This window comes from Equus caballus, chromosome 2, assembly GCF_041296265.1.
Source record: "Equus caballus isolate H_3958 breed thoroughbred chromosome 2, TB-T2T, whole genome shotgun sequence".
NCBI classification, from domain to species: Eukaryota; Metazoa; Chordata; class Mammalia; order Perissodactyla; family Equidae; genus Equus; species Equus caballus.
The window spans coordinates 778,059-797,059 of record NC_091685.1 but is presented as its reverse complement, the minus strand read 5'-3'; the positions used below and the strand labels follow the sequence as shown (position 1 = coordinate 797,059).

Here is a 19,001-nt window from a genome sequence, read left to right as displayed (position 1 = left end):
TGTTGCCACGGTATCATATACCAATTATATGCCTTCTATTACAGATCACTGTGCCAGTTGCTGAGACTGGGAAGGAGAAGGGACAGTTCTTGCCCTCCAGAGGCTTCCAATCTAGGGACCGGAATTGAGTAGAAGACTAAGAAGTATGGAGAGCTTACTATCTGTTCAGCACTGGGACAAATGTTTTAAGATTTATCTCAAGAAATAAATAGTATTATTCTCCTAAAGTGCAAAGAGGTTAAGAAACTTTCTTTAGGTCACCCAGCAAACAAGTAGAACTGGGGGAAGAACCCAGGTCTGTCTGGCTGCTCACAGGACTCTGAGCAAGGTCATCAGAGCAAGCACGTAAAGAAGAGAATCAGTGCCACGTGAGTACTAGCTGACGACTCCTGCAGGAGTCTGGAAGAAAACAGACGTATTGAGGCCTCAGATAGAAGCGGGAACTTTGCCGAGGAAGTAGGTCCTCAGTCAGGTGCTAAAGGCAGAATACGAGTCCAATAAGAGAAGAACGGAGGGAGGGGCTTTCCAGGCGGAAGGAGGCGTAGCATGTGCAAAGGTGGGAGGTGGGAAAATTCGCACCTTCTGGGTTTGCGTGATGCAATGTGGAGTACTGGAGAAAGAACTGTTCCAAATTGACTAACGGTGCAGCCTTAGGCCAGTCACCTAATCGCCCTAGGCCTTGGTTCCCTATCTGTACAACGGTTGTGATAACGCCACTTCACAGGGCTGTTGAAGACCCAAGACAAGTACGTAAATCATCTGGTTCCTGAAAATCAGCCATCTCAGTTGGACCTCAGTCTAAACCAGCTGCCCTCTCCGGCAGTATCCTGTTTCCCTTCCTATTTACAATTGAATCAGTTACATATCCATGTGCTTGTTTACTGAGTGACTGTTTCATGACCGTAAGTTCTATGAGGACAGGGACAGTATCTGTTCTGAACACCATCTGTTCAGTGCCTAGAATAGTAGGCACTCAATAAGTCTTTGTTAAATGAATGAATACATAAATGTATCAATGGGTAAATGAATTTATGAACTAATGACTAGCCATACCTATTTCGGTGCCATGATTCTAAGAATCTCAGGGAAAATGTGTCCTTTCTCTGGGGAGGGGACAGGTCGCTAAAGCAGGAGGAGCCTTCAGAGTATAGGGTAGAGTCAGAGGGCCGCCACCGTCACCAGCGAGCACCAGCGCTCCTGTCTGCCTCCCAGTGCTGCGCAGAACCACCTCTGAGCAGGAAGGAAACTACACAAACTTCCAGTTCAGCTGGGTCCAGGGTTTCACAGCCCAGCTCTTTCTGTCTTGCTTAGATCTGCTGTGTCGCTTCACCAGCGTGACTTGTGCTGTGCCCGGTGAACAGTGACTCTGCAGGGTCCCCTTGCTGCCTGGCTGACCCTGAGCGGATGTCTAGACTTTCCAGTAATCAAGTCTTCTGACCCAAGCAACACAATCACCCTTGATGTAGAGTTGGGGAGGAGGACAGGGGATAAACAGAGGCAGTAATCGTCACTAGGCGTTCCATACATTTTATGAGTCCCATGATGGCAGTAAGGACAGGGAACTGAAGGGTACAGAGGAAGACACCTGGCCGTGCCTGAGGTGAAGCAGTGTACACACAGCTGGATAACAATTACAGCTTTCAGAAGATGGTCACATAGAGCATCTCATCTTAGTTCCTCTGCAGTCCTGGAAAATGGGGATGTATGGATAACACTTGCATTGTTATTCATTCCTAATATACAGGGAAACTGAGGCAACTGGGGGTGGTCCAGGATAGAGATCACTTTTAAAAAAAAATTGAGTTCATAACAGTTTACATCATTATGAAATTTCAGTTGGACATTATGTCTTGTCTGTCACCACATAGGTGCTCCCCTTCACCCCCTGTGCCCACCCCCCCAGCCCCCGTCCCTGGTAACCACTGAACTGTTTCCTTTGTCCATGTGTTTGTTTATATTCTACATATGAGTGAAATCATCTGGTGTTTGTCTTTCTCAGTCTGGCCTATTTCACTTAGCATAAGTCCCTCCAGGTCCATCCATGTTGTTGCAAATGGGATGATTTTCTCTTTTTTATGGCTGAGTAGTATTCCATTGTATGTATACACCACATCTTCTGTATCCACTCATCACTCCATGGGCCCTTGGACTGTTCCCATGTCTTGGCTGTTGTGAATAGTGCTGCAACGAAAATAGGGGTGCATATGTTACTTCGGATTGTTGATTTCAAGTTTTTTGGGTAGTTACCCAGTAGTGGGATAGCTGGGTTGTATGGTAGTTCTATTTTTAGTTTTTTGAGGAACCTTCATACTGTTTTCCATAGTGGCTGCACCAGTTTGCACTCCCACCAGCAGTATATGAGGGTTCCCTTTTCTCCATACCCTCTCCAACACTGGTTATTTTCAGTCTTAGTGATTATAGCCACTTTAATGGGCATAAGGTAGTTTTGATTTGTGTTTGCCTGATGATTAGTGATGTTGAAGATCTTTTCATGTGCCTATTGGCCATGTGTATATCTTCTTTGGAAAAATGTCTGTTCATATTCTCTGCCTACTTTTTGATCGGGCTATTTGTTTTTTTGCTGTTCAGTTGTGTGAGTTCCTTATATATTATGGAGATTTACCTCTTATCGGATATATGATTTGCAAATATTTTCTCCCAATTTGTGGGTTGTCTTTTTGTTTTGATCCTAGCTTCTTTTGCCTTGCAGAAGCTCTTTAGTCTGATGAAGTCTCACTTTTTATTTTTTCTTTTGTTTTCCATTGTCTGAGAAGACATAGTATTCGAAAAGATCCTTTTAAATTCGATGTCAAAGAGTGTACTACCTATAATATCTTCCAGGAGTTTTATGGTTTCAGGACTTATCTTCAAGTCTTTGATCCATTTTGAGTTTATTTTTCTGCATGGCATGAGATAATGGTGTACTTTCACTCTTTTGCGTGTGGCTGTCTGGTTTTCCCAACACCATTTATTGAAGAGACTATCTTTTCTCCATTGTATGTTCTTGGCACCTTTGTCGAAGATTAGCTATCTGTAGATATTTTATTTATTTATTTATTTCTGCGGTTTTATTTCTGGGCTTTCAGTCCTGTTCCATTGATTTGTGTGCCTGTTTTTGTATCAGTACCATGCTGTTTTGATCACTATGGCTTTGTAGTACATTTTGAAGTCAGGGATTGTGATGCCTCCAACTTTGTTCTTTTTTTCTCAGTGTTGCTTTAGCAATTCAGGGTCTTTTGTTGCCCCTTATGAATTTTAAGATTCTTTGTTCTGTTTCTATGAAGAATGTCATTGGGATTCTGCTCGGGATTGCATTGAATCTGTAGATTGCTTTGGGTAGTATAGACATTTTAATTACGTTTATTCTTCCAATCCACGTGCATGGAATCTCTTTCCGTCTCTTTATGTTCTCATCTATTTCTTTCAATAATCTCCTATAGTTTTCATTGTATAAGTCCTTCACCTCCTTAGTTAAATTTATTGTTGGTACTTTATTCGTTTTGTTGTGATTGTAAACGGAATTAGATCTTGTTTTAGCAGCAGATATAAACTCACCACCCTGATCTCATGACCATCAGTTTAGGGATCTTTCTTCTGGATTGCACTGGCATGCACCGGCCTTTGTATTGGTCAACAGTGTAAGCGTGCCTGCAGTTTCACAATCCCTCACCTTCTGTAAAGTATTTCTAATGCACTTTTGTGATGGGACACCATAATTGAATAAGTCAGGTGTTGCCAAGTTAAGGACCACAGGCCACATTGACCCATTGCATGCTTTTGTAAATAAAGTTTTATCAAAACATAGTCACACTCACTCGTTTACATTTATCTGTGGCTGCTTTTGTACTACAAAGGGAGAGTTGACCTTGATTGTATGACCCACAAAGTCTAAAATACTTACTATTTGGTCTTTTACAGAAAAGTTTGCCAACCCCTAGACTACATGAATGGAATGGAAGTAAATGAAAAAAAAATAGATTCATTCATTCATAATAGGCAGTGGGTCACAGTGGAAAAATAGAATGAGAATTGTCTTCAGAATTTCACCTCTGTCACTTGGCTAGATGACCTTTTGGCTAGTCTAAGAACTAAATTGATGTGAGAAAAATGAACAGGAGAAAATCAAATTTAATTTTGTACATACAGGAATCCCGAAGATATGAGGCTAGCCAACAGCCGGGCCGATGAGATTTATATGCCATTCTGAACTAAGAAGAAGTGGGCAGGGCCTGGGACTTTGAAGGGAGCAAAACAATTCACAGGAAGATGGGAAAAGCAAATGTTTGGTAAACAGATGTTTGCCACGCTATGCAGAGACAAAGGGACGCAGAGAGGACTTTGAAAGAGCAGGCCTCGGAAGTCCCGTCTCCAGCACGCCCAGCTCACATTCTTTGTACGTATCTCTGGTGATAGCCTGTCGTCCTGGCACAGGACCTTAATCTCAATTCGTCTAGGCAGTTAAGGCGGAGGGCAAAGCTCTTCCCGAGTCTTTTGTTTCTTAAAAATAATCAGCCTAAAATAATCCTCATGCCAAAGAGACACATTTTTGGGGTGGCAAATTTTGTTCCCCTGCACCTTGAACAAGTTATTTCTACTCTCTGGGCTTGTTTCTGCATCTGCCACCTTATGGAGTTCCTGCAGGATTTCCACGAGATAAGGCATATGAATTAGTGATGATTAGGTTTGGCCCCATGTAACAGCATACACAAAATAAAAGTGTCTTGCACAAGAGAGCAGTTTATTTACTGCACATGGAAGTAGGTAGTGGGTGTTGGTCTGGTCCTGAATGGTGCTAGGAACCCAAGCCCTTTGCTGTGTGTGCCTTTCATTCCTGAGGTCCTCTCATGGTCCAAGATGGCTGCTGGAGCTCCAGCCACTGTGCTATTGTTGCCACTACTAATAATGATAGCATGAAAATAAGAGGAAACAAACAAAGAATCCTAGAAACAGAGACATCCATAAAGAGCCGGCCGCAAATCCACATTAATTCAAGTCTAGCCAAGATGAGACTTGCTGCCATAGTTCACGAGGCAACCCGCGTGTTGCATTTATTCTATTCCTGGGGTGCCCTGAGGAGAATCTAGAAGGCAGGTCTTACATATTTTCAGCATATAACACTTTACAAAGAGTTTCCACATCTATGACCTCATCTGCTCTTCACAACACGCTGGAAAGGTAAGACGAACAGGTCTCAACATTATTATTCTTATTGTACCCTACGGTTCACACAGGTGCTAAGTCATCAGATCTCAGTATCTCCTGTCTTCCCAAAGAGTCCATGGTTAGATCTTTGGATATTTGTTGGAAATGAAAGGTGAAGCTTCTCCTGGGTGTAGAAGAGAGAAAAAGACCCCTAGCAGATGCAGCTAAGCACGTGGCCTCAGCCTCCTGGGCAGGCACCCTCACCTGGAAGACAAGGACAGGAGCATCTACTGACCTTTGGGGTTGTTACGAGGGTGGCACACAGCACGAGGCCAGTTAAGTGAAATCACTGCTATTATCTAGACTTACCTGTCACATTTGGTGTGTCCTTGGAAAGTCACTTCCTTTTACTGGGCCTCAGTTTCCCTTTCTAGGAAAACAGGGTTTGGACTCAGCAACTTGCTAAGCTGTCTTCCAAATCTCGAGTCCCATCAGCCTGGGAACAGGCCTTTTAATCGGAACAGCTCAAACTGGAGCTCAGGCTGGAATGCCCCCTCTGGTTACTACCAGCTGGGTGTCTGAGAACAAGCTGGAGAGGTTTCTAACTCTCTGCGTCCCTAAAACACGGACTAACGGTACCTAGTTTACTGAAAGGCAGGAATTGTGAGGATTAAATGAGGTAGGTGTGTCAGGACCCGCAGACTTTAACTTCTTCAAAGGCCGGGGCCCATCTGCTTTGTAGATTTCAAGACTGTGACACTTCAGCGGGCCGGCCACAGGACTGGATGAGTAAATTCATGCGAGTACAGGAACGAGACCCGGCACAAAGGGGGCGTTCCATCAGGCTCCTTCTCCTTCTTCCACCCTCGCCCGCGACAGTCATGCTGTTCCAGTCACGGACGCCCGGCCCTCGCATCGCCCGCCGGGGGGCCGCGCGGAGGCGGCGCCCAGGGCGGAAGCGGCCGCCGGGGCCTTTAAGGCGCGGCCAGGCCGGCCCCTCGCGGCGCTCTGGGCGGGGCCAGCGCGGCCACCTGCGGGCGCCGGGACGCAGCTCGGCCCCTCCCGGGGAGCCCCCGGCCGCTGCAGGGCTGCTCGGCCTGCCCTGCGTCCCCGGGCCGCCGGCCCCGCCCCACGGCCGGTTCACGGGGTCGCTTCCTCTCTGGCCTTCGCTCCTCCCCCGTTTCGGACAGTTTCCCAGGCATTTTTGAGCCTTTCAATTCCAATCTGGCTACCTAAGGTATTTTAAGGCCGGTGCTGCTCCGAACTTTAAACGCTTCCAGCAGCCTGCGATCCTATTGGAGGTGGTAAACGCTGTTTGCTTAGTTTTCCTGGGTGGGAAAAGCCTAGGAGTATCTTCATTTTTATTCATTCCCCTTCCTTTTAAGGATCGACTAGATGCAAAGTGGTGAATTTCCTTAGTCATTGGCTGTTTTCCACTATCTTTTAACTAATTTCGTCCCTAAGTTAAAGGGTTAGTCATTACCAAGAGACGGAAGAGCAGTCACCATTAGGTTAATTTTTAAAACAGGAGATCAGGAGGGAGGAAGTGACTATACCTTAATTGCAGATCAGTAACAAAGAAGGCAAGTCTTCTCTTCCTTTGTGTCTGTTATTTAGATGGCACAGTTTTGCTTTGTTTTGCTTGCTTTACCCCCCCTTTCCTATGATCCACCAAGTGTGTATCCTGATTTTTTCTTTTTATGTTAGCAGCTGGGCCTTCTGGGAATCTTCTGTTAATGAAGCCCTCGGCTTCCTCTTGACCCGATGGCCAGGGCCTGGCTCTGGGCGGGACCAGCTGAGGAGGACCTCTCGGTGGGAGGCCCGAGGCTCTGGACTCTGGGGAACAGACCAGGCTGGGTGAGAAGGGCCTGGAGCCTGCCTTTGAGGGGGCGGGAGGAGGGGAGCCTCTGTGGCTGGATAGGAAGTCAAAACGTGTACTGGGAGAAGGGAGTAACCTACAGCGTGGAGATCTGTGACTTTCTGGATGGAATTAGAAGTTTCGTGGGAGGAGACTGGGCCTTCTTCCAGGCTGTGGTAATTTTTGCTGTGGGCCTTGTCTTTCGCTGGAATCGGCTTTCCTTTCCCCAAACTTTCACTTAGTTCAAATCACAATTACCACTGGATTTGAAAACAATTTGAGGTCATGAATCTTGCCCTTAATGTCCCAGCCCGAATGGGAGCCCCTCCCCCCCACCCCGCCCAGGGCACGTTAAGTAATAATTTTATCAGAATGTACTCCAGACTCTGGAGATGATTTAACCTCTCACCTGCCCATTTTTGAATGAGGTGGCATGTGGAATCAGCCCAGGGGCTGTAGAGGGGGTCCTCTAAGCCAGCCTCTCTACCCCTTCGCCTGTGCGCGGGTCCTGTGGCCTGTTCTGGGCCTGGCCCTGTGGTGGGCTCTGGGAAAGGGGAGAGGAGCAGGCCTTGGTCTCTGCTTTCGAGCTTTGTCCAGTCTGCCTCTAGCCAGGCAGATGAGAGAGATTACGTGATAGTGGGATCAGTGCGGTGGCAAGGTGTGCAGAGGCTTCTCAGGAGTCCAGAGAAGGGCAGGCACCCCATATGGGGTAGTGGGGAAGACTCCCCAGAGGAGATAAGACGGGAGCTGAATGACAAGCCTCAGTGGAGTGCGCTGAGAAAGACGGAACAGAAGGGGATTATCTGACTTGGGAACAGCATGTGCAAAACTCTCTGCGCCTGGCGTATTGTTGATGTAGTATGGCTGGACAGGAAAGGGTGGGATGAGAAATCACCAGGAAGAAGGCTGGGGGGCGAAAGGGCCAGATCTGGGAGGTCAGGGAGCCACGTTCAGTTCAGGGGCTTTGAAGTGTATCTCGGAGCAGTCAGGAGCTATTGAAGTGACACTCGCAGGTTTGCATTTTAGGAAGTTGATTGTGGCTGCAGAGTGGGGAATAAATTGGGGTGGTGAAGACTGGAGAGAGACTCAGAGCACGGGTGAGAAATGAGTTAGGTAATGGTTATGGGGCTGGAGAGAGATTGGGAGAATAGAATGTTAGGAATTAGGGGCCGGCCCAGTGGCGCAGCGGTTAAGTTCGCACGTTCTGCTTCTTGTCAGCCCCAGGTTCGCCAGTTCGGATCCTGGGTGTGAACATGGCACTGCTTGGCAAAAGCCATACTGAGGTAGGCATCCCACATAAAAGTAGAGAAAGATGGGCATGGATGTTAGCTCAAGGCCAGTCTTCTTCAGCAAAAAGAAGAAGATTGACAGCAGTTAGCTCAGGGCTAATCTTCCTCAAAGAAAAAAAAACGGAATGTTAGGAATTCTTCACTGACTGAATGTAGGGGATGAAGAAAGAATGTAGTAATCTAGGTGCCAGCGGGGGTGGGGGGGACAGTGGAAAAGAAGGCGTTCCCACTGGGGTATTTTTCAACAGCTTGACTGAGGTGTAATTGACGCTTAATAAACTGTGCATATTTAAAGTGTCTAATTCACGAAGTTTTGACATTTGTATATCCATGAACCCATCATCACAATCAAGATAAAGAACGTTTCTAATACCTGCAAAGATTTCTTGTGCCCCATTGTAATCCCTCCCTCCCTAGCTCCTTCCTTCCCCCAAGAAACCAGTGATCTGCATTCTGTCCCTAGAGATTGTTTAAGGTTTCTTAGGATTTAATCTGTGGGGTCATACGATATGTATCTTTTGGGTGTGGTGGCTTTTACTTAGTGTAGTTGTTTTGAGGTTCATCTCTGTCGTGTGTGCATACATACAGTTCACTCCTCTTTTTGCTGACTAGTATCCCATTGTATGACTGTGTCATATTTTGTGTATCCATTTACCTGTTGTTGCATATTTGGACTATTTGCTGCTTTTTGGCTATTACAAACAAAGCTGCTATGACTATTCATATGCTGTACACGTCTTTGTACGAACATATGCTTTTATTTCTGTTGGTTAAATAGCTAGAAGTGAAATGGCCAGTTCACATGGTAGGTGGATGTTTTAACTTGTTAAGAAGCAGCCAAGCTTGGGGCCGGCCCGGTGGCGCAGTGGTTGGGTTCGCACGTTCTGCTTTGGTGGTCTGGGGTTCACCGGTTCAGATCCTGGGTGTGGACCTATGCGCCCCTTCTCCAGCCATGCTGTGGCAGGCATCCCGTCTGCATAGTGGAGCAGGATGGGCATGGATGTTGGCTCGGGGCTGGTCTTCCTCAGTGGAGAGTGGGGGATTGGTGGTGGATGTTGGCTTGGGGCTAATCTTCCTCAAAAGAAAAAAAAAAAAGAAACAGCCAAACTGTATTTCAGGGTGATTGTGCACTCAGCAGTGTGTGAAACTTCCAGCTGCTCCAACGCTTGGCATGGTCATTCTTTTCAGTTTTAGGCATTCGAATACTGTGGAGTCCCCTCTTGCTGGTTTAGTGTGCATTTCCATAATCACTAGTAATTTCAACTTCAAAGCACCTGCTTATTTGCCCATATATGTTCTTGAATGAAGTATTTATTAAATCTTTTGTCCATTTTTGAAAAATGGGCTGTTTGTCTTCTTACTGAGTTTTTGAGAGTTTTTAACTTGAATTACAAATTCTTTCTTACATCTGTGATTTGCAAATATTTTCTCCCATTTTGTTGTGTGTCTTTTCATTTTCTTAACAGTGTCTTTTGAAAAGCAGAGTTCTTAATTTTGAGGTTTAATTTATCAATTTGTAATTTTGGTGATGTCTGTTTTATCAATTTATTCTTTTATGGATCATGGTTTTGGTGTTGTATCTAAGAAATCATGTCTAGCTTGAGGTCTCAAATATTTTCTCCTCTTTTTTTTTAAGAAGCTTTATTGTTTTCAGTTTTACATTAAGTCCACGATCCACTTTAAATTAAGTTAATCTGTAGCACCAGATATGGAACAAAGTTAATTGTTTTGCATATGGTATCAATTGTTCCAGCGCCATTTGCTGAGAAGCCTGTCCTTCATCTGTGCCTGTGCACCTTTGATCAAAGTCAATTTACCGTGTATGTATGTGGCCCATTTCTGGATGTTTTATTTCAATAGATCAGTAGACGTTGATCTCCGTCTATTTTAATGCCGATACCACATAGTCTTGATGACTATAGCTTTGCAATAGGTATTGAAGTCAGGGAGTGTAAGTCCTTCAACATTCTTGTTTGGTTATTCTAGGCCTGTTACATTTCCATATTAATTTTACAGTCAATTTCAAAATAAGGGCCTGTGTAGATTTTGATTGGAATTTCATTGAATCTGTACATTAATTTGGGGGCAAATTGGCATCTTAAATATTATACCTTCTGACTCATGGGCGCAGTGTATCCATTCATTTCTTTACGTCTTCCTTAATTTCTCTCAGCAAGGTTTTGTAGCTTTCAATAGATAGGTCTTGCACATCTTTGTCAGATTATTTTCAGGTATTTCATATTTTTGATGCTATTGTAAATTGTCTTTAAAATTTCAGCTTCCGATTGTTTGTTGCTACTTGTGTATTGGTCACGTATCCTGCAATCTTGCTACACTACTTATTAGTTCTAATAGCTTTTTTGTAGATGCTGTTGGATTTTCTATGTAGGTGATCGTGTTATCTGTACATAAAGACGGTCTTACTTCTTCTTTTCAATATGGATGCCTTTTCTTTCCTTTTCTTGCTGTAGTGCGTTGGCTAAAACCTCCACTCAGTGCTGCATAGGAGTGGTGAGAGCAGATGTCTTGCCTTGTTCCTGGTCTTGGGAAGCAGCATCCACTTCCCCTCGTTGACTCTGGTGTATGATGCTGATTGTGCATTTTTGCGGAAGCCCTTTATCAGCTTAGGAGGCTCCATTCTCCTCCTGCTTTGCTGAGAGGTGTTGTTTTCTTTGTTTTGAAGTGAAGACTGGATGTTGTATTTTCTCAGTAGCTTTTTTCAAAAGACTCTTAATATGATGAATTACATTCACTGATTTTTTTCCGAATGTTAAACTAACCTCGTATCCTGACATCAACCTGACTTAGTCAGCACCTCTTCTCCTTTTTATATTTCGTTGGATTTTCTTTGCTAAAATTTTAAGCATCTATATTAATGATGGATATTGATATAGTTTTCTTTCCTTGTATTGTCTTTTAACTTTTGTTATCAAGATAATTCTGGCCTTATAAAATGAGTTGGGAGAGATTTCCTCCTCTTCAATTTTCTGGAAGAGTTTGTGGAGCGTTGATATTATTTCTTCCTTCAATGTTTGGTGGAATTCACTGGTGAAACCATCTGGGCTTGGAGTTTTTTTATACGGGAGACGGAGAAGTCGGTTGATTTAATAATGTAGGACTATTCAGATTATCTGTTTCTTCTGAGTGTGGTTTGGTAGTTTGTATATTTCAAGAAATTTTTACATATCATCTAAATGCCTCATGATATTCCCTTATTATTTTAATATCTACAGAATCGATTGTAATTTAATCTCCCTCGTTCCTAATATTGGTAATTTCTGTCTTTTCTATTTTCCTCATAATTCTGGCCAGAAATTTATTAATGTTATTGATCTTTTGAAAGAACCAGCTGTTGGTTTCATTTGTTTTCTTTTCCTTTTGTAACTTATTGATTTCTGCTCTGAAATTTATTTCCTTTCTTCTGCTAACTTTGGGTTCCTTTTACTCTTCTCTTTCTAATTTCCTCAGGTAGAAATTAAGATAATTTATTTGAGACTTCCTTTCTAATGGAGGCATTGGATACTATAAATTTCTAAGTATTGCTTCAGCTCCACCCCACAACTTTTGCTATGTTTTTATTTTCATACAGTTAAAGTACTTTCTAGTTTTTTAAAATATCCTTTTGATCCGTATGTTATGTAAAAGTATGTTATTCAGTTTCCAAATATTTGAGGACTTTGCACATACCCTTCTGTTATTCATTTATAATTTAGTTCCATTGTGTTACAGAATGTAGTTTATATGACTTGAATACTTTTTTAACTTTTTTTTTGAGGAAGATTAGCCCTGAGCTAACATCTGCCGCCAATCCTCCTCTTTTTGCTGAGGAAGACTGGCCCTGAGCTAACATCCGTGCCCATCTTCCTCTGCTTTATATGTGGGACGCCTGCCACAGCATGGCTTGCTAAGCTGTGTGTAGATTTGAGCCCAGGATCCGAACCTGTGAACCCTGGGCCACCGAAGCGGAGCGTGTGAACTTAACCACTACTCCCCCGGACCGGCCCCAGATCATTTTAACTTTTTGAGACTTGTTTTATGGCCCAAAATGTAATCTGTCTTGGTAAATATTCCATGTGCACTTGAAAAGAATGTGTATTCTGCTCTTGTTCGGTAGAATGCTTTTTATGTCTCGGGTCAACTTTCTTGACTACTACTGTATACTACATCCTTGCTGATTCTCTGTCTACTTAATCTATCAGTGATTGAGAGAGAGGTGTTGAAATCTCTCATGATAGTTGTGGATATATGCATTTGTCCTTGCAGTTATATCAGATTTTGCTTTATGTGTTCCGATGCTCTGTTATTAGGTGCATTAATATTTAAGATTGTTAGGTTGTCTTGGTCAATCATCCCCTTTATTATTTCATATTTCTTATAAGACTTTTGCTCTGAAATCTACTTAGTGTAATAATGATATAGCCACTCCAGCTTTCTTTTGATTGCTGTTTTATGGTATATCTTTTTCCTACTTTTACTTTTTAACCTATTTATGTCCTTATATTCAAGGTGGGTTTCTTATAGACAGCATGGAGTTAGACTGGATAACAGAGAAAGACATGACAATCTCTGCCTTTTAATTGGGGTCTTAGACTATTTAATGCAGTTATTCATATAGTTTGTTTTAAATACACCATCTTGCTTTTTTTTCTTTTCTATTTGTTCTGTCTTGTCTTTGTTCTGTTTTCTCTCTTTTTCTGCCTTCTTTTGGATTAATTAGTTTATTTCTAATTTTATTTTTTTCCTATTAGCTTATTGGGAATAACTTTTTTTGGTATTATTTTAATACCAAATACCAGGGTTAATAGGTTACGTCTCTAACTTATCAGAGTCAGCTTTCAAGTGGTATTATACCACTTCACGTATAATATGAGAACCGTCTAACAATATGTTTATAATTATTGCCGCCTAGCCTTTGTGCTACTCTTGTTCTATGTCGTAGATTTTACTTCTACATATGTTTAAACCCTACAATATGTGGTTATTATTTTAGTTTTAAGCAGTCAGTTATCCTTTTAAGACATTCAGATAACTTTTTAACAGTCGTTGTATGTCCCCATGTGGGTCCCCTTGTGCTCTTCTGTTTGCTAGATCCAGATTTCCACGTGACGCCTTTCTCCCACCTGTGTCTTGTGGTGCAGTTCTGTTGGTGGAGAAGTTTTTCATCTTTTGTGTGTCTGAAAAAGTCTTTATTTCAGCTTCAGTTTTGAAAGATGTTTTCATAGGGTAAAAAATTCTGGATATAAGGTTTTTTCTTTCAATACTTCAAAGAGCTGGCTCTACTGTGTCATAGCTTGCATTATTTCTGATGAGAAATCTGTTGTCATTCTTGTGTTTTTTCTTCCGTGCGTGGTCTCCCCCTTCCCCCGCCGCTTTTAAGATTTTCTCTTTATCGTTGGTTTTGAACAATTTGAGTATGGTGTTTCTTGGTTTAGTCTTTTTTTTTTAATTTCTTGTGCTTGAGGTTCATTGATATTCTTAAATCTGTGAGTTTATAGTTTTCATCAGATTTAGAAAATTTGTGGCCATTGTGTCTTCAGATCTTTCTCCTGATCCCTTCTTTGTCCTGTCCTTTGGGAATTCTCATTTCACATATATTAGGCCACTTGAAGTTTCCTCACAGCTCACTGATGCTCTGTTTATTTTTTAAAAATCTTTTCCTCTCTTTGTTATATCTTAGATAGCTTCTATTACTATGTCTTGAATATCACTAGTATTTTCTTCTGTATTGGCTAATCCCATGAAGTTAATTTTTCATCTCAGACATTCTAATTTTAACTTCTAGATTTTCAACTTAGTCTTTTTCCTAAGTGTTTTTTATATCTTCCATGTCTGAACTTTTAAGTTCAATCTTTCCCCTAGCTTTTTGAACATATGAAATACAGGTATGATAATCGTTTTAATATGTGTGTCTACTAATTCTATCAAATGTGTCAATTCAAGGTCAATGTCCACTGATTTTTCTCATTTTGGTTAGTATTTTCCTGCTTCTTTGCATGTCTGGTATATATATATATATATATATATATATATATATTTTTTTTTTTTGCTGAGGAAGATTGTCCCTGAACTAAGATGTGTGCCAATCTTCCTCAGTGTTATATGTGGGTTGCCACCACAGCATGGCTGCTGACAAGTAGGTCCACACCTAGGAACTAAGCCTGGACCACTGCAGTGGAGCACGCCAAGTTTAACCGCTGGGCAATGGGGCCAGCCCCGTGCATGCCTGGTAATTTTTGATTGAATACCAGACATTGTATACTTTACCTTGTTTGGTGATGAATATTTTTGTATTTCTGTGAATACACTTGAGCTTTGTTCTGTGGCGCATGTAAGTTATTTGGAAACAATTTGATCCTTTGAGTCTTGCTTTAAGCTTCGTTAGGTGGGACTGGGGCTCAGTCTTCTTCACTGCTGAGGTAAAACCCTTCTGTGTACTCTACCAAGGCCCTATGAGTTATAAGGTTTTCCACGCTGGCTGGTGTGAGTAGGCACTATTTATGGCCCTGTGTGCAGTCCACTCACTGTTCACTCTAATCCTTCTGGGTGTTTCTGGCCCGTATCTTCCTCACGTGTGTACAGTGAGGGGTACGCTGTCCTGAACACTGAGAGCCCTCTCTGCAGTTCTCTGGAGCTCTCCGTCTCTGCAGCTCTCTCCTCTTTGCTCTGCCTCAAGAATTCTAGCCTCCTTGCTCTCCACAGGCTGGTAGCTCTGTCTCCTCGACACAGGAAGACTGTGGGCCTGGCCTGGATTTTCCCTTCCTGTGCTGTGGTCCCAGGCATTACGTCTGAGAATTTCAGTATACCTCATTTTCCCCCATCTCTCTGGGATCACTGTACTTACTGCCTGATGTCCAGTGTCTGAGAACATTTGTTTCCTATACTTTGTCCATTTTTTTAGTTGTTTTAGGCAGGAAAGTAAATGTGGTTTCTGTTACTCCATCTTGGTGGAAGTGGAGGTCTTCAACTGGAATTTTTGAAGAAAATTTAAAGAAGGGACTGTCTGGGGATGTGAAGAAGGGATTTTGGGGTACATAGGCACCAGTGATAATGGGGACCACTTTTACCACTTGAGGCCTGGAAGGGCACAGTAAAAGTACCTCAGAAGGAAACATAAGACAGCCTCAGATTAGGATAATTTTCAGTAAAGGAACTATTTAGAAAGATGAGGGCAGCCTGAATCCCTGGGGCTGATAACAGTAGGATTGTTATATCCCTATACTTACAGGGGCAGGGGGAGGAATGGCTGCCAGAACCCCAAGGAGAAATCACGGAGGAGAAGGCTGCTGTGAGAGAATCCGTTAGTTGTAGTTGGCGGAGGGTAGCAAACTGAGAAGAGTCTGCACGAGGAGTCAGCGACAGCTCTGGATTCCTGCCGCAGGAGCAGGGTAGCTGGTGGTGCCGCTCGCTGGGGTAGAGAGGAGAGACCAAATAGATGTTTGGGGAGAAGATGATGTGACATGTGAGGACGAAATGATGAGATTTCCTTCTCAAACTAGGCATTCTTTTCCCTGGAGGCTCCTATAGCCCCCGCCTCTTCATCGTCTTAAATTCTTTAGGAATTCCTTATCAACATGGGTGACAAAATGAAGCAGAGTTCATGCGGCGGGTCCTTATACAATGATGTGTGTGTGGGGTGGGCTTAGGGAGAGTAGGGAAATGAAGTAGAAATGATTCAGGCTAAATCTATCGCCAGTCCCTTGCCCATCTGGATTTGGGGCTGAGCTACACTGAAATCTGTTGCAGACCAGGCCAAGAGCCAAGTAGCTTGAATTCTGCTAAACTGGTCATGGGATGGAGAGATTAAGAATGGACTCAGTTACTGATTGGCTATGGGAGATGAAAGTTGAGAAGAAGACAAATTCTATAAAATCAACAATGGCTTAGACAGACCAAACTCAGTGTAGTTTACCATGATGAGGCCAACTTTAATGTTAGAATGAGGCTATTGTTAGGGTGTTTAAAAATTATCATGTAACATAGTGGAAAGAGCATAGGATTAAGTTCCTCTCTGTTTTTTACTGGTTCTGTGACATTGGGCAAGTGACCCAACTGCACAGAACCCTAGTTACCCCAACTCTAAGTTGTGGACCCCTCCAAAGTTGTTGGGAGGATTGGCAAGGCCATCCAGCATGTCACTAGTAACCATGCCTAGCACAGAGTAGGTGCTCATGAGAAAGCTATTCCCCCAAGATGAGCATTGGCTCAAAATATAAGTAAGTTTAAGAAGCATTTGGATTCATGTGAAGATGCATATTCATAAAACACAGGTAACACTGATTTCTAGGGATCTATTAAGGGAAATAGGGTATTTGGAGAGGACCACCACAAAGCCCCCCTCAAAGACAGTTATTGAAGATGCGCCAGCTCCCTTTCCCTTTTCTCCTGAACGAATTCTTCTCATGTTTGTATCAGAGATTGGATATCAGTTTGGATGGGCCACGTATTTGTCCCAGCGTCCATGACCTCCAGAGGCCTCCAGGAAGATAGAGAAGACTTACCATGCAGAGAAGACCTACTCTGTGCTTCCCATGTGCTCTGTGCCCACCCTACCTCGTCTCCACACAGCGCCATGTGGAGACATGGGTGTCTGAAGAGCATTCTCACTAAATGTATCAAGTGCCCCTTATTCCATCTTCCTCTCTTTTTGTTTTAGAAAGATCCGTGGCATGGAGGAACGGTTATAGGAACTGAAAATATATAGCATGGAGGAAAGAAGGCTCAGTAGGAGGTTGTGAGAGTCATCTTAAAACATTTGAAGGGATAGCTCACCTAAAAGGGATTAGGTGGTTTGGATGATCCCGTGGGATAAAAAGAAGGACTAGAGAGTGGAAGCCAGGCAAAGCAGAGTTCAACTCAGTACAGGGAGATCTTTCTTCTTATTACAGCAACAGCTGCCCACTGAAAATTCAAACAGCACAGAGAGGGGAAGTTAAAAATTGCCCTTCAAGTTTCCATGCGTTTCTTTTCCCTGGGTGTCACTGTTGTAAGCAGGTTTTTGCCTGTTCAGCCTGAAATCTTGTGTTAGGTCTTTATACAATACAGCGTTCTTAAACTCGAGCGTCTATCAGGATTGCCACGATGGCTTTTTACAGCACAGGCTGCGAGCTGCCCTCCCAGTGTTTCTGAATCAGAAGATCTGTTTCTAATACATCCCTGGGTGATGTCGATGCTGTTCTCTGGGGACCACGGTTTGAGAACCACTGAAGCTCTATCCTCTTTTAAAAATAATACTAATGGGGTCACTATAGTTTCTAAGAACTTGCTCTTTTACTGAATAATATATAGTTAACATTTTTCTTTGGCTCCTTCTCATTGTTTTTAATAGCTGCTTATGTATCAGTTTTAGCAAGCCCCTATTAGTAAGCATTTAACTTGTTTCCAGGATTTTTGTGAGTGTACGCTTGCCTTTCAAAACAATGTTGTAGTGGACATTTTTGTATATATCTTTCAGGTGAGCGAATCCATACATTCTTAGAAGAGAAATTCTTAGAAGTTAAACTGTTGGGTAAAAAAGGGTAGATTTTGAAAATGAACAGATATTGCCAAATTGTTCTGAAGAAGGTTGAACCAGTAACTCTCTCAGGAAAAGTATCTGAAACTACCTGTTTCCTCACACTCTTGCCCAAAATGGGTATTATCAAAATTTTCTATTTTTGCCAGTTTGTTAAAATTATATCTCAGTATTGTCTTGATTTGTATTTCTTCCGTTATTGGTGAGGCTAAAGGTTCACGTGTATTCCCTTATTTCTTTCTCTGTGTGCCGCATTTGTATTCTTTGCCTCACAAGAAGAGGGGACAGTATGAACAAAGGCGCCAAACCTTCACCTGAGGGGCTGCTGGCAGTGTTGTAGGGCTGGAGTGTCAGGCTGAGACCTGGGAGCGAGGGAATGTTAGAGGCAGTCAGGGGCTGGAGCTTTGAGGTCCCTGAGGGCCAGAGAAAGAGCCCGGCTTCATCTCAGGCAGAAGCTGCGTTGGTGGTGGTTAAGCTTGAACTGTGGCTCCAGGTAGTTTTGACGGAGCATGTCTGTGTAATGGCAGACTGTCCAGGTCCCTGAGTCTAATGTTTAATCTTCAAATCACTCATTCTTTAGGCCTGTCACCTTAGGCCTTCAAGCCACTTGGCCATGCCTCACAAACAGGTGAACACAGGAGCAGGCCGCACACCCCAGCCAGCCTCTGCTGAGCATCCTCTCTGAGGACAGAGTTCTGCAAGGCTGTGTGAGGGATGGCCTTTGTTGCTCTGCCGGATACTGCCCTGAGCCCTTCCTGGACCTGCCGCTGCCATCTGACAGTGGTCGTTAGCATGGGGGGCTCTTCTGTTGTTTTCATTTGAGTGACTTTCTGGGAAAAGCTGTGCATTTTGCCCATTATGCTAATGATAACAGCACGGCTTTGACGGCCTGGTGAGTTCTGTGGAAATCGTTTCATAGTTAATTATGTCAGCAAATCAACAGAAAGGGACCCAGGGAGCGAAAACATACATCTTTACATTATTCAGAACACAAAGAGAGGTCAAAAGTTCCTGTTCAAAGAGAGGAGTCCATGTAATAATATATCACAAAGTTTGTGTATAATTTGCCTTGTTGGGCTTAGCTTTGTAATGGCATATTGGGGTTAAAATATAGTCACTTTGCATTTGGAATCAGGACAGCAGCCCTCACTCTCTTGGTGCCTGTTGTGCCATTTCTCTGCTTCCAGGGCCCTTGCCTGAG

The 19,001-nt window shown here is 43.1% G+C and overlaps 1 protein-coding gene and 1 long non-coding RNA gene across 20 annotated transcripts in view; one reads left to right on the top strand and one right to left on the bottom strand.

The window, feature by feature from the left end:
* Nucleotides 1-1,511: 1,511 nt before the first annotated feature.
* Nucleotides 1,512-6,091, bottom strand: LOC138923130 (uncharacterized). The gene is made up of 2 exons (XR_011436324.1): nt 5,512-6,091; nt 1,512-2,181 (listed from the first exon to the last, which is right to left on the bottom strand). It is a non-coding gene; the product is annotated as an uncharacterized lncRNA (long non-coding RNA).
* A 51-nt stretch (nt 6,092-6,142) lies between these two features.
* Nucleotides 6,143-19,001, top strand: part of FGGY (FGGY carbohydrate kinase domain containing) — a 377,460-nt gene continuing 364,601 nt past the window's right edge. For 4 of the 19 annotated variants that reach the window (XM_070259854.1, XM_070259850.1, XM_070259846.1 and 1 more), the window contains exon 1: nt 6,143-6,725. The gene's annotated coding sequence lies outside the window, so the exon portion shown is untranslated. Of the gene's footprint in view, nt 6,726-6,849; nt 7,177-19,001 lie in introns of those variants that run through there. The other 15 variants (XM_023628770.2, XM_023628767.2, XM_014737393.3 and 12 more) reach the window with 14 other exon arrangements.